Source organism: Heterodontus francisci, chromosome 4, assembly GCF_036365525.1.
Source record: "Heterodontus francisci isolate sHetFra1 chromosome 4, sHetFra1.hap1, whole genome shotgun sequence".
NCBI classification, from domain to species: Eukaryota; Metazoa; Chordata; class Chondrichthyes; order Heterodontiformes; family Heterodontidae; genus Heterodontus; species Heterodontus francisci.
The window spans coordinates 47,160,830-47,176,997 of record NC_090374.1 but is presented as its reverse complement, the minus strand read 5'-3'; the positions used below and the strand labels follow the sequence as shown (position 1 = coordinate 47,176,997).

Genomic DNA, 16,168 nt, shown 5'->3' with positions numbered 1-16,168 from the left:
TGGCGGGACTGATGTATGCGGAGAGATTGAGTCGGTTCGGATTATATTCGCTGGAGTTCAGAAGAGTGAGGGGGGATCTCACAGAAACCTATAAAATTCGAACAGGACTTGACAGGGTAGATGCAGGAAGGATGTTCCTGATGGTGGGGGAGTCCAGAACCAGGGGTCATAGTCTAAGGATACGGGTAAACCTTTCAGGATTGAGATGAGGAGAAATGTCTTCACCCAGAGAGTGGTGAGCCTGTGGAATTCGCTACCACAGAAATCAGTTGAGGCCAAAACATTGTATGTTTTCAAGAAGGAGTTAGATATAGCTCTTGGGTCCAAAGGTATCAAAGGGTATGGGGCGAAAGCGGGAACAGTTTACTGAGTTGGATGATCATAATGAATGGTGGAGCAGGCTCGATGGGCCGAATGGTCTACTCCTGCTCCTTATTTTCTATGATTCCAAAAGGAAGGGAGATGCAAGGAAATGTTCAAAACATATATAATTATGGTATATTTAAATTGAAAGAAGACATGAGGTCCAGATATAGACATGTGGTCCAGATATAGGGAAATAAAATCTACTTCATTTGTTTCTTAAAGGGAGATAGTTATCCTGTTTATACCCAGTTTCCAGATTGACTCTAATATTGTTTAATTAGATGTCTTTAGAACTTCCATCAGTACTACTTTCTCCTCAAGCTACAATGGTACTAAGTATTGCAGGAAGTGATTCCTTTTTTTTCTTATCTTCTGAATATAACCTCGTCAAGACAAGTGGAACTCAGGAGTAAGCTTGAGTACAGGAGTCAGTTTAGATTCAAACTAGAGTCTACTTGTAAAACTTAAGTCCATTGATTAACATTTCTTTTCAATTGTCAGATCTTAAATTAGTGATTCCATATTCCTTTCTTTGCAATGTTAGCTAGATTTTCATGATCATAAAATTCAGTCTTTGAAAATTATACCAAATGGATCACTTGCACATTATGTCATTCTTACTCTCACCTACATTACATTACATAAGAGCTACATGTGGCCAATGTGGCCTCAATCATGGATGCAAGCCAAAACGAAGAATATTTGGCAAACAGTACAAGCTGCTCCCGTGGTGGTTGAATGTAATAGCACTGAATTGTTAAATTAAAAAGCAGTCAGGATATTCCAAACACTTAGCCACACTCATAGAATCTCAAAGTGCATATATTGTACAGATGAAATGATTGTCCCAAAATTAATATATAACAAAAATTTCACAGACTTTCTGGATGCTTAGAAAACAGAATTGGCAAAATGTTTCTCAAATGAAATAAATTGTACATTGTTTTGAGGCTAATATCATATCAATGGATTAGGCTTCTCTATGATCTACCTGGAATATTAAACCATTCATTCATTTATTTTAATTTATACTTTCCCCTATTTCTGACCTACTCTTGCCTCTTTCGGTACCGCTATACATAATTCAAAAATTGTTGAGACAAGCCTGACACCTACTCCTACACCTCTCCACTTGAACTAGCTTCTAAAAATTGTGTCAGTTTGTGTGCGTCTTTCACTGGGAAAACACATCACTTGCACTTTGTACCTTTTACCTGTAGCACAGTTGAGATTGAGAATTTACAATATAGGAAATCAGAGGTTGAAACCCATATTGTTACTCTATAGTACATGTACATCAATATACAGCATCAGTCCCCTTATACTGCACCAATATAGTACATTCATTTATTGTTTAACATGAAATACAGTGCCTCTGCACAAAAGTAAAGAGCTACTTTCACCATCAGTATGCTGTCACACATAACCTTTATTCCTCCTGCGTCATATCAGATTAATTATCAAATCTTGATCTCCTCAGAGACCTTTGATGAAATAATGAAAATATTGGCCTAGAATTTCTTCTAGACTTTCTGCCTTTATGTCAATGTAACTTTGCTAGAAGTGTGGGGGAAACCCTGCTTAGGCGAAAATGGCAGTACAGAGGCGAAAGATCCAAGGCAATTCAGGATTATTGTATCTCTCAGTCCTTTGAAGAATTTTTTTCTTCATGTCTCTCCAGAATTTAATCAGCAGCTATCATCCTTTACATATGAAGCTTCATTCTTCATCCTTCTTCAATTATCATTGTCAGCCTTACTATCTCCTCTGATCCAAACAGATCTCCCACATACTCTCTATTGCTCAACTGCATTCAAAAAGCTCCTGTTTTAGGACACGTTTATTTTCCCCTGAACAACTTAGCACTTTTTAAAGTCCAAGCCCATTCAAGACCTGAAGACTGCTCTCATAACTGAGAAGACTTTTCCAGCATTTCTCACAAACTCCCGGACAAGATGCAAGGAAATATTAGGCAGCATTGGTCCTATCTCTAGCCTCCAATCTCCAGTGAGCAGTCATTACTAATTGATCATTTATAAACTGTTTTTAGTTTCTCTGATAGTACCCAGTATTCCATTGAAATTTGATGATGAAAAGTAAATGAAGGTCTTCCTTGAGAGAGCTTTGGTCTTTGAGTGCGAAGGACTCCTGTTTCATATGCTCTGTGACATTTTCTTTAGAATGATCATCTGCATCAGTTTTATTCTCAATGTGCCAAGATCTAAAATATTTCATCATCTCCCTAATGCTGAACTCCAGAGAATATCTAACGTAGGTTAAAAATTTGTAATACTCCTTATCGGGTGGAATCTCCAAGAAGGTCCATTAACTCTATTGTTGGGCTGAACGGTCCTTTTTATTTCTATAAGATGCTAACCAAATTTGCACTATTGCCTATTGGATAAGATGCCTGTGCCGGCTCGCTGTAAAAAACTAGTAAATTAGTCCCACTCCCTTGCTCGTTCCCCATAGTCCTGCATTTTCTTTTCCTTTCCAAGGATGCATTCAATTCCCTTTTGAAAGATAATGTTGAATCGAATTCCACTACCCTTTATAGGAAGTGTATTTTCTTTGAGGCACTCCAGGGGCTGCATTTTAAGACTCCGCCGCTGAAGTAGGCGGCGGACGTAAAATGATGCAGCCTGCGTGCACGGGCATCATGTCACGGAGCCGCTGCAATTTCAAACGCGGTGGCTCACTTGCATGGACATTGGGCGGGGGGTGCGGGTGAGCCATCGCCGGCAACGTTGTCCGGCGCCAAGGCGCCAGTGCCATTTTCAAAGGGCTGACAGCCCTGAATGAACATTTAAAATTTAAAGGGCAAGTTCAGTGAAAGTTTTGCTCAAGTAAATGACATGAGTTTTCCAGGCATTCTCCCACCTCCCCCCCACCGACAAATGGCTTCACACATCCTGCCCTTCTCCACCCCCACCCCAGAATTCCAATATTGAAACTTTGACCTTCCCCCCCGAAAGTTCGGCACCTTTGTCCTTTACCCCTACCCATCACCCCGCCACCGACCAATACTCATGTTCTAGAGATTTGACTTTCTTAGGTGCTAATATTTTCTCCATTTGCAACAACAACAATTTGTATTTATAAAGCACCTTTAACATAATAAAACATACCAAGGCATTTCACAGGAGTCTTAAAAGCAAAATTAGACACCAAGCCACATGAGGCATTATTAGGCCAGAAGATTGGTCAAAGAGGTACGATTTAAGGAGCATCTTAAAGAAGGATAGAGAGGCAGAGAGGTTCAGGGAGAGAATTCCAGAGCTTAGGGCCTAAGCAGCTGAAGCCACACCCATCAATGGTGGAGCAATTAAAAACAGGGATGTTCAAGAGGTCAGAATTAGGAAAGCACAAATATCTCAGAGGCCATGGAGAGATTTGAAAACAAGGATGAGAATTTTAAAATCAAGGCATTGCTTAACCCGGAGCCACTGTAGGTCAGCGAGCACAGGGGTGATGGCTAAACTGGACTTTGTGCGAATTAGGACAAAGGCAGCAGAGTTTTGGATGATCTCAAGTTTATGGAGGGTAGAATGTTGGAAGTCAGCCAAGGGTGCATTAGAATAGTCAAATCTAGAGGTACCAAAAGCATAGATGAAGGTTTCAACAGCAGATGAGCTGAGGCAGGGGCAGACTCAGGTGATGTTATGGAGATGGAACTAGGCAGTCTTAGTTATATTAAACCTTACTTATTTTAATTCCACTAAATTCCTCTCCTTGACTTATTTTTAGGTTCTCTTGTACCACTTGTATTTTGTCATTATATTCTGTGAAAACATATACAAAAACACTAATTTAATAAGTTTGTCATTTTCTCATTATCTATTATAGTTTCATCTGCACCTAGTCTTTAATAGGCCCACATTCCCTTTTACCCCTCTCTTTCTCATAATCTAAACAGGCCTATCTATTAGACAAATACAACTCCGCAGATGATCCCCTTTCTACCCTCACCTGCTGCTTCCTGCCCTGTATTCCTCACCAGCTTCTATACTCCTATCAACGTATAGCATGCCCAGCTTCTGGAATGTTTGTTTTCTCCCTCTAAACAATAACAACAACTCATAGGGTGGAATTTTATGCTCTGCCCACCCCGTCCCCCCGGCGGGTTTGGAGGTGGGGAGAGCATAAAATTGGGTTGGATGGTAGGGTGGTGGAGGTTCTCACCACCATCCTGCCTCCATTGAAATTTCTTCCGGCTGCAGCTGCAATTACCCATGTGGGCTGCTTCCCGGCTCTGCTGGGGTGGGGGGAGGGTCCTTCGTTCATAGGCACTTCGTGCCTGAATGAGGGAACCCCGGCATTGGGAAGGGGGTGGGGGGTGACCCACTGAGGGCCGCCCTCCTGCCCTTGCTGCCGACCCCTGTCCCCTGCGACCCTGACCCTGCGAGACCCCTCTCGCCCTGACCTACCTTCAGTCTAGTTCCAGCACTGCTCCTCGGTGTCTGGTCGCTGCAGCTACAGCAGCAGTCACTGCCTCTGTGGTGGCGCTTCAGCTGCCGGCCTCTGATTGGCTGGCAGCTCTGCAAGGCCAGGACTTCTGGCAACAGGGTTCTAAATCCTATGGAAGGCCCACCGCTGTCCAGTTAAGTGCCTGACTGGCACTAAATTTGGCAGGCCTTCCGGAAAAGAGGTGGCCTGGGGATCTCAGAGTCGGTTTCCCCCGATGTCGAGACCCCCCCTGCCAGCATAAAATTCCCCACGTAGCTTCCTTAAAAAGTAGTAAAACATCTCAATGTGCTTCACAAAAAACAAAATTTGATACTGAGCCACATACAGAGATATTAAGACAGATGACCAAAGGCTAGGCCAAAGAACTAGGTTTTAAGGAGTGTCTTAAAGAAGGAAAGCAAGATAAAGGGGTTTAGGAAGGGAATTCCAGGGTTTCAGGCCTTTGTAGATGAAGGAATAATCACCAATGGTGAACTGATTAAAATCAAGGATGCTCAAGAGGTCGGTATTGGAGAGGGACAGATATCTGAATGCTGCAGAGTGTGTCCTGTTGTCTCTCAGGCATCCATCACACCTGCTAACACACCTAAGTGATGGGATCACCATTTGCAAACACTAGTTCTACGATTCGCTGCGTCTTACTGTATCCTAATCAACAAATCCATGTGTTAGGGAAATATCCCAGTTCAGGTCTGCAACCATCTGACTCAATGATGAGAGCACAACTATCGAGCCAAGCTAAAGAAAGAAAAAAAGAGAAGAAAAACTTGTATTTAAAAAGCACATTTCAGGACCTCAAGCCATCCCAAAACATTTTACAGCCAATGACGTGCTTTTGAATTGTAGTCATTGTTGTAATGTCGGTAATGTCGGCAACTGCTAATTGCACCCAGAAAGCTTCCACAAACATCAATGTGATATTTTGTGATGTTGATTGAGGGATAAATAATGGTTAGGACACCAGGAATAACTCTCTTGTTCTGCTTTTTGTTTAAGTAGTACCAAGGTAGACGTTCAAACTCTTTCGACAATTATAAGCTTTAATATCCCGACATGTTTCCACAGGGGAATATTTTTTCTGATGACAATTTAGCTTTCTGGAAAAATACCCTACTGGCTTCTCTATGCCCGATCCATTATCTTGCAGTAGGACTCACCAACCCGCAGGTCGTAGCATCGATCGCTAATTTAAAGGGTTTAGTGAAATTTGGAACGGCCAACACTGGTTCATTAGTTAGGATTGCCTTTAGCTTTTCAAAAGCTGCCTGGTATTCATCTGACCATACCACTTTGTTTTTCTTTTTTTGTAGCAAGTGGGTTAACGGAGTGGCCACAGTACTAAAGTTTCATACAAATTTCCAGTAAAAACCACACATCCCTTAAAAACCTCATTATTTCCCATTTAGATTGAGGGATAGGGAACTCCATTAAGGCATGTACCTTTGCCCTTTTTGGTAATACCTGACCTTGTCCCACTATGTGTCCGAGGTAAGTAGGTTACTCTTACCTTTCCGAATTCACTTTTTTCCAAATTTATCACTGAGTCCACGGCTTGTAACTTTTTAAACAGAATTTCTAGCTGGTTTAAGTGTTCTTGCCAAGTGTTACCATATATTAGTACATCATTGAGATATACTACACAGTTGGGAACACTGGCTAACTGATTCATTAATCTTTGAAAAGTGGCTGGGGCATGTTTTAGCTTGAATGGCATCACCCGGCACTGATAAAGACCAACAGGTGTTACAAAAGCTGATGTCTCTTTGGCTCGAGGAGTCGAAGGAACCTGCCAGTATCCCTTTAACAAGTCACTCTTGGTAAGAAACTTAGCACTGCCCACTGTATCGATGCAGTCTTCTAAACGTGGAGGGTGTCTTTGTTACCGCATTGACTTTTCTATAGTCTGTACAAAATCGGGTTGACCCTTCAGGTTTAGGTACTAGAACTACTGGTGAACTCCAGCTACTTTGACTAGGTTCGATCAAATTGTTTTCCAGCGTGTACCGGATCTCTGCTCTTACTTGGGCCTGTTTGTCCAGACCCAAGCAGTAAGGATGTTGTTTTAACGGAACGGTTCCCCCTTATATCTACATCAGGTGCTGCTAAGGTTGTGCATCCCAGCTTAAACCTACAAACTCTTTTAAACGTTGTGAAAATTCTGGTTAGATCTTCACGTTGTTTTGCCTCCAGGTGCAAAAGCATTTTGTCTAATTTTCCTAGCCATTCTGTATTCACTAATCTGATAGTTGTAGGTTCATTCTGAGAATTTCCTAGGCCTGCTTCTGCCTCATCCTCACAATCCTTTTCTTTCTGAGCAGTCCCGATTACCTGACATACCTGTATTGGCTTATCCTTCTCCCTGCGATAATATTACTTGAGCATATTGATGTGACACAACCGGTGGTTCTTCCGGCGATCAGGGGTGTTAGTCAAGTAATCTACCTTACCCACTCTTTTGATCACTCTATGTGGGCCACTGAACCGTGCTTTTAATGGTTCTCCCTGTACGGTAACAACACTAATACGTCATCCCCTGGTTGAAAATCATGGGCTTTTGCATCCTTGTCTGCCCATTTTTTCATATTGGCTTGGGATGCTTTAAGGTGTTCCTGAGCTACACCGCAAGCTTTTCTCGAGCCTTTCCCGGAACACAGATACATAGTCCAGTATCGAAGATTCATTCTTTTGTTCCAAGAATCTGTCTTTTATAAGTCTTGGAGGACCTCTTACTTCATGTCCCTAAACCAATTCGAAAGGACTGAAGCCTGTAGACTCGTTTGGTGAGTCTCTGGTGGCCAGTCAGTCTGACCTCGGTGGTGAGTAAATTGCTAGAATCAATTCTGAGGGACAGGATAAACTGACACTTAGAAAAGCACGGATTAATCAGGGATAGTCAGCATGGATTTGTTAGGGGAAGGTCATGTTTTACAAACTTAGTTGAGTTTTTTCAGGAAGTAACAGGGAGGATTGATGAGGGTAGTGCAGTAGATGGGGTCTACGTGGATTTTAGTAAGGCATTTGACAAGGCCCCACAAGGCAGACTGGTCAGTAAAATAAAAGCCCATGGGATACCAGGGAATGTGGCAGGTTGGATCCAAAATTGGCTCAGTGACAGGAATCAAAGGGATGTTTTTGCGAGTGGAAAGCTGTTTCCAGTAGCGTTCCACAGGGCTCAGTGTTGAGTCCCTTGCTGTTTGTGGTATATATTAATGATTTGGACTTAAATGTGGGAGGCATGATTGGGAAATTTGCTGATGACACAAAAATTGGTCGTGTAGTTAATAGTGAAGAAGATAGCTGTAGACTCTAGAGTGATATCAATGGATTGGTTGAGTGGGCGGGAAAGTGGCAAATGGAATTCAATCCAGAGAATTGTGAGGTAATGCATTTGGGGAGGGCAAGTAAAGCAAGGGAATACACAATAAACGGGAGGATATTGAAAGGGTAGAAGAAGTGAGAGACCTTGTAGTGCATGTCCACAGGTCCCTGAAGGTGGCAGAACAGGTAGATAAGAGTGGTGAAGAAGGCATATGGATTGCTTTCCTTTATTGGCCAAGATATATAATACAAAAGCAGGGATGTGATCCTGGAACTGTATAAAATGCTGGATAGGCCACAGCTGGAATATTTCGTACAGTTCTGGTCACCACATTACAGAAAGTATAATTGCTCTGGAGAGAGTACAGAGGAGATTTACAAGAATGTTGCCAGGGCTTGAAAGTTGCAGCTATGAGGAAAAAATGGATAAGCTAGGGTTGTTTTCCCTGGAACTGAGGAGGCTGAAATGAGACTTAATTATGTGGGGGCTAGATAAAGTAGACAGGAAGGACCTGTTTCTCCTAGCAGAGAGGTCAGTTACCAGGGGACACAGATTTAAGGTGATTGGTAGAAGGATTAGAGGGGACATGAGGAAAAGCTTTTTCACCCGGAGGGTGGTGGGTGTCTGGAATTCGCTGCCAGGAATGGTGGCGGAGGCAGAAACCCTCAATTCTTTTAAAAGGTACTGGGACATGTACCTGATGTGCTGTAACCTGCAGGGCTATGGACCAGGTGCTGAAAGGTGGGATTAGTTTGGGCGGCTAGGTTTTTGGCCGGCATAGACACAATGGCCTCCTTCTCTGCCATAATTGTTCTATGGTTTTAAATAGAAGAAAGTCTAGTCCTTTATCCCAGTCATATGGCTATTCGTGACAGTATGTTCTGATCATCGTTTTGAGAGTTGGGTGAAATCTCTCTGAAGCACCCTGTGACTGTAGGTGATATGCTGAAGATTTCAACTGTCTAATCCCCAAATTGCCCATGACTTCTTGAAATATCCTAGACATGGAATTAGAACCTTGATCTGATTGAACTTCAAGTGGTAACCCATATCTCGTAAAGAATTGGGTTAACTTTACTACAACTATTCTAGCAGTAATTGTCCTCAAAGGAATGGCCTCTGGAAATCGAGTAGCCATATCCATGATAGTAAGTATGTATTGATGTCCTGCTTTTGTTTTTGACAAGGGTCCTACACAGTCTACTAATACCCTGCTAAATGGATCCTCAAACTGGTATGGGAACTAGTGGTGCCAATTTTATGGTAGGTTGTGGTTTTCCCACCATTTGACGTGTATGGCATGTCCTAAAAAATTGTGCCTCATCCTTTGTCAGGCCTGGCCAGTAATAATGTTGGCTTATGCATGATTTGGTCTTCCGAATTCCCCTATGTCCTGCAAAAGGAATGTCGTGTGCTAACCTTAATAATCCTTGGCGATATTTAGATGGTACCGCTATCTGTTCAACAACTGTCCAGTCTTCATCAGCAGGTCCATGAGGCGGTCTCAATTTCCTCCTCAAAACCCCGTTTGCCATATAATAGCCTTCCGGAACTCCTTTCGCCTTAGCTTCTGTCAGAGCTGTCTGTGCCACTCAGTATATCTCTGGATCTGCTTGCTGTGATGCAATGATAGACGATCTGTTAAACATCTCATTTGGATTATCTAAATCCCCAAATAAGGTTTCAGATACTTGGCTATCTGTTTGTGGCACCTCTTTTACTTATAACAGTGGATGCTGTTTAGCCATTGCTCGGCTGACTACACACGCAGGAAATATTCCCGGAACTTGTTCCTGTAATTGCTCTGTTTTCTTAACTTCACTTGGTTCCTCTGTAATTTTAGAAGAAACTGATACTTTTGATCCAGCCAAATCATTTCCTAGGCCTTTGACAAGGTCCCGCATGCTAGGCTTGTCCGGAAGGTTCGAACACATGGGATCCAGGGTGAGCTAGCAAATTGGATACAAAATTGGCTTGGTGATAGGAGGCAGAGGGTGGTAGTGGAGGGTTGTTTTTCAGATTGGAGGCCAGTGACCAGTGGTGTGCCGCAGGGATCAGTGCTGGGCCCTCTGTTGTTTGTCATATATATTAATGACTTGGAAGTGAATGTAGGGGGCATGATTAGTAAGTTTGCAGATGACACCAAAATTGGTGGTATAGTGGACAGTGAAGAAGGTTGTCTAAGGTTACAACAAGATATAGATCGATTGGCAAATGGAATTTAACGCAGACAAGTGTGAAGTGATGCATTTTGGGAAGTTAAACCAGGGCAGGACATATACAGTGAATGGTACGGCTCTGGGGAGTGTTGTTGAACAGAGAGCCCTTGGTGTGCAAGTACATAGTTCCCTGAAAGTGGCAACACAGGTAGACAGGGTGGTGAAGAAGGCGTATGGCATGCTTGCCTTCATCGGCCGAGGCATTGACTACAAGAGTTGGAACGTCATGTTACAGTTGCACATAACGTTGGTTAGGCCGCATTTGGAGTACTGTGTGCAGTTCTGGTCGCCGCATTACAGGAAAAATGTGATTAAGCTATAGAGGGTGCAGAAAAGATTCACAAAGATGTTGCCTGGTTTGGAGGGCTTGAGTTATAAAGAGAGATTGGATAGGCTGGGTCTGTTTTCCCTGGAGCGAAGGAGGCTGAGATGGGACATGATAGAGGTATATAAAATTATGAGAGGCATAGATAGGGGAGATAGCCAGAGTCTGTTTCCCATGGTAGGGGTGACTAAAACTAGAGGGCATAGATTTAAGGTGAGAGGGAGGAGGTTTAAAGGGGATAGAACAAAGAACGAAGAAAATTACAGCACAGGAACAGGCCCTTCGGCCCTCCAAGCCTACGCCGATCCAAATCCTCTATCTAAACCTGTCGCCTATTTTCTAAGGGTCTGTATCTCTTTACTTCCTGCCCATTCATGTATCTGTCTAGATACATCTTAAAAGATGCTATCGTGCCCGCGTCTACCACCTCCGCTGGCAAAGCGTTCCATGCACCCACCACCCTCTGCGTAAAGAAATTTCCACGCATATCCCCCCTAAACCTTTCCCCTTTCACTTTGAACTCGTGTCCCCTTGTAATTGAATCCCCCACTCTGGGAAAAAGCTTCTTGCTATCCACTCTGTCTATTCCTCTCATGATTTTGCACACCTCAATCAGGTCCCCCCTCAACCTCCGTCTTTCTAATGAAAATAATCCTAATCTACTCAACCTCTCTTCATAGCTAGCGCCCTCCATACCAGGCAACATCCTGGTGAATCTCCTCTGCACCCTCTCCAAAGCATCCACATCCTTTTGGTAATGTGGCGACCAGAACTGCACGCAGTATTCCAAATGTGGCCGAACCAAAGTCCTATACAACTGTAACATGACCTGCCAACTTTTGTACTCAATACCCCGTCTGATGAAGGAAAGCATGCCGTATGCCTTCTTGACCACTCTATTGACCTGCGTTGCCACCTTCAGGGAACAATGGACCTGAACACCCAAATCTCTCTGGACATCAATTTTCCCCAGGACTTTTCCATTTACTGTATAGTTCACTCTTGAATTGGATCTTCCAAAATGCATCACCTCGCATTTGCCCTGATTGAACTCCATCTGCCATTTCTCTGCCCAACTCTCCAGTCTATCTATATTCTGCTGTATTCTCTGACAGTCCCCTTCACTATCTGCTACTCCACCAATCTTAGTGTCGTCTGCAAACTTGCTAATCAGACCACCTATACTTTCCTCCAAATCATTTATGTATATCACAAACAACAGTGGTCCCAGCACGGATCCCTGTGGAACACCACTGGTCACACGTCTCCATTTTGAGAAACTCCCTTCCACTGCTACTCTCTGTCTCCTGTTGCCCAGCCAGTTCTTTATCCATCTAGCTAGTACACCTTGGACCCCATGCGCCTTCACTTTCTCCATCAGCCTACCATGGGGAACCTTATCAAACGCCTTACTGAAGTCCATGTATATGACATCTACAGCCCTTCCCTCATCAATCAACTTTGTCACTTCCTCAAAGAATTCTATTAAGTTGGTAAGACATGACCTTCCCTGCACAAAACCATGTTGCCTATCACTGATAAGCCCATTTTCTTCCAGATGGGAATAGATCCTATCCCTCAGTATCTTCTCCAGCAGCTTCCCTACCACTGACGTCAGGCTCACCGGTCTATAATTACCTGGATTATCCCTGCTACCCTTCTTAAACAAGGGGACAACATTAACAATTCTCCAGTCCTCCGGGACCTCACCCGTGTTTAAGGATGTTGCAAAGATATCTGTTAAGGCCCCAACTATTTCCTCTCTCGCTTCCCACAGTAACCTGGGATAGATTCCATCGGACCTGGGGACCTGTCCACCTTAATGCCTTTTAGAATACCCAACACTTCCTCCCTCCTTATGCCGACTTGACCTAGAGTAATCAAACATCTGTCCCTAACCTTAACATCCGTCATGTCCCTCTCCTCGGTGAATACTGATGCAAAGTACTCGTTTAGAATCTCACCCATTTTCTCTGACTCCACGCATAATTTTCCTCCTTTGTCCTTGAGTGGGCCAATCCTTTCTCTAGTTACCCTCTTGCTCCTTATATATGAATAAAAGGCTTTGGGATTTTCCTTAACCCTGTTTGCTAAAGATATTTCATGACCCCTTTTAGCCCTCTTAATTCCTCGTTTTAGATTGTGCCTACAATCCCGATATTCTTTCAAAGCTTCGTCTTTCTTCAGCCTCCTAGACCTTATGTATGCTTCCTTTTTCCTCTTAGCTAGTCTCACAATTTCACCTGTCATCCATGGTTCCCTAATCTTGCCATTTCTACCCCTCATTTTCACAGGAACATGTCTCTCCTGCACGCTAATCAACCTCTCTTTAAAAGCCTCCCACATATCAAATGTGGATTTCCCTTCAAACAGCTGCTCTCAATCTACATTCCCCAGCTCCTGCCGAATTTTTGTATAGTTGGCCTTCCCCCAATTTAGCACTCTTCCTTTAGGACCACTCTCGTCTTTGTCCATGAGTATTCTAAAACTTACGGAATTGTGATCACTATTCCCAAAGTAGTCCCCTACTGAAACGTCAACCACCTGGCCCGGCTCATTTCCCAACACCAGGTCCAGTATGGCCCCTTCCCGAGTTGGGACTATTTACATACTGCACTAGAAAACCCTCCTGGATGCTCCTTACAAATTCTGCTCCATCTAGACCTCTAACATTAAGTGAATCCCAGTCAATGTTGGGAAAATTAAAATCTCCTATCACCACCACCCTGTTGGTCCTACAGCTTTCCATAATCTGTTTACATATTTGTACATCTATCTCACGCTCGCTGTTGGGAGGCCTGTAGTACAGCCCCAACATTGTTACCGCACCCTTCCTATTTCTGAGTTCTGCCCATATTGCCTCACAGCTCGTGTCCTCCATAGTGCCTTCCTTCAGCACAGCTGTGATATCCTCTTTGACCAGTAATGCAACTCCTCCACCCCTTTTACCTCCCTCTCTATCCCGCCTGAAGCATCGGTATCCTGGGATATTTAGTTGCCAATCATGCCCTTCCCTTAACCAAGTCTCAGTAATAGCAATAACATCATACTCCCAGGTACTAATCCAAGCCCTAAGTTCATCTGCCTTACCTATTACACTTCTTGCATTAAAACAAATACACCTCAGACCACCAGTCCCTTTGCTTTCATCATCTGCTCCCTGCCTACTCTTTCCCTTAGTCACGCTGACTTCATTATCTAGTTCCTTACAGGCTTTAGTTACTACATCCTTACTCTCTACTGACCTCATTTGGTTCCCATCCCCCTGCCACATTAGTTTAAACCCTCCCCAACAGCGTTAGCAAAAGCACCCCCAAGGACATTGGTTCCAGTCCGGCCCAGGTGTAGACCGTCCAATTTGTAATAGTCCCACCTCCCCCAGAACCGGTCCCAATGTCCCAAAAATCTGAACCCCTCCCTCCTGCACCATCTCTCAAGCCACGCATTCATCCTGACTATTCTTTCATTTCTACTCTGACTATCACGTGGCACTGGTAGCAATCCGGAGATTACTACCTCTGAGGTCCTACTTTTTAACTTGGCTCCTAACTCCCTAAATTCTGCTTGTAGGACCTCATCCCATTTTTTACCTATATCTTTGGTGCCTATGTGCACAACGACAACTGGCTGTTCACCCTCCCCCTTCAGAATGTTCTGCAGCCGATCTGAGACATCCCTGACCCGTGCACCTGGGAGGCAACATACCATTAGGGAGTCTCGTTTTCGACCACAGAACCGCCTATCTACTCCCCTTACAATCGAATCCCCTATGACTATAGCCCTTCCACTCTTTTTCCCGCCCTTCTGAACAGCAGAGCCATCCACGGTGCCATGAACCTGGCTACTGCTGCCTTCCCCTGGTGAGCCATCTCCCTCAACAGTATCCAAAACGGTATACCTGTTGTGGAGGGAGATGACTGCAGGGGACACCTGCGCTGCCTTCCTGCTCTTTCTCTGCCTTTTGGTCACCCATTCCCTTTCTCCCTCAGCAATCCTAATCTGCGGTGTGACCAATTCGCTAAACGTGCTATCCACGACCTCCTCAGCATCGCGGATGCTCCAAAGTGAGTCCATCCGCAGCTCCAGAGCCGTCATGCGGTCTAACAAGAGCTGCAGCTGGACACACTTCCAGCACGTGAAGGAGTCAGGGTCATCAGCCGTGTCCCTGAGCTCCCACATTGAGCAAGAGGAACATGTCACGGGTCTGAGATCTCCTGCCATTTTTAATCTTAAGCTTAAACTTAGTTAAATGAAAAAGGAACGAAAAGTTTTTTACCAATCACACGATTAAAAAAAAGAGAAATAGAAAAAGCCTTACCTTATCTACACACCACCGAGTCCTTTTTTTTGGTTAGAGGAGGAGGGCGGGTGGGAGACACTACAGGTGTAGTGTCTCGGGTTCTGAAACGGCCCAAATATATAGGGTTTTACTTACCCAGCAGCCCCCTGGTCTCTGCCGAAAACAAAAAGAAATTAAGTTTACTTTAAACTGACCTTCCCAGCTGCTCACTCGCTCGCACTCTCTGCTCCCGAAAAAGCTGCTTCAAAGGGGTAAATTTTTCACACAAAGACTAGTGGGTATCTGGAATGAGCTGCTTGAGGAAGTGGTGGAGGCAGGAACAGCAGCAACATTTAAGAGGCGTCTGTAAAGGTACTTGAATGAGCAAGGCATAGAGGGATATGGAATTAATGCAGGCTGGTGGGATTAGTATCGATAGGCATTATGGTTGGCATGGACGCTGTGGGCCGAAGGGCCTGTTTCTATGCTGTACGACTCTATGACTCTATAAGGAATGGGGAGCAGCTGTAATCAGTTAAGGACAAGGGTTACAGACTGACACTGCCACTGCACTGTGGTGTCAGAAATAGCTTGCCACATGTAGATGTGAAACTCATTGGAACAGGTCTTTCCTATTATGTGCCAATCGTTCATGTTATTGGACCCAGTGCACTCTTCGTGTTGACCAAATTCAGCAATGATGTCGGCAGTGTTTGTGCGCTACTTTCATAAAACCTGCGCATCAGGTGGTTTGTCAAGTTATGAAAATATGCTAGAAGCACATTTGTGGTTGAGTTATTAATGAAACCCTCAGTAATAGCGAAGAACTGTTTATCAGGTACGAAAAGGGAGTTAGGTGAAACGATATGATGAGTTGGTGAGAAATTTAACAGCCTGCGGGTGAAAGGCTCTGTAAGCCTCCAGTGTGCTGCAGGAAGCAGTGAACAGGTCTGTGAATAGAGCACGTGTTCTGCCACACTCATTTAGTCTGCTGTGTTTTGAATGAACTATTAGGTTAATGAATGTAATTTTTCCTTTTGATTGAAAAATGGTCACACCAGAAAAACTCTATTGTAACAGAACCTTAGTCACATAAACAATAAATGTGGCTGTTCTATGCATTCACCCCATCCTCTCATTAATGTTAATTTAATATTTTTCCAGAATGAAGGGATGGAGTGAATGCATTTGAC

General features: G+C 43.8%; 1 protein-coding gene across 1 annotated transcript in view; it reads right to left on the bottom strand.

The window, feature by feature from the left end:
• The window catches only part of lhfpl2b (LHFPL tetraspan subfamily member 2b), a 328,744-nt gene that overhangs the window by 261,157 nt on the left and 51,419 nt on the right, over nucleotides 1-16,168 (bottom strand). Inside the window, exon 3 of the mRNA XM_068029468.1 lies at nucleotides 15,015-15,149. The gene's annotated coding sequence lies outside the window, so the exon portion shown is untranslated. The remainder of the gene's footprint in view (nucleotides 1-15,014; nucleotides 15,150-16,168) is intronic.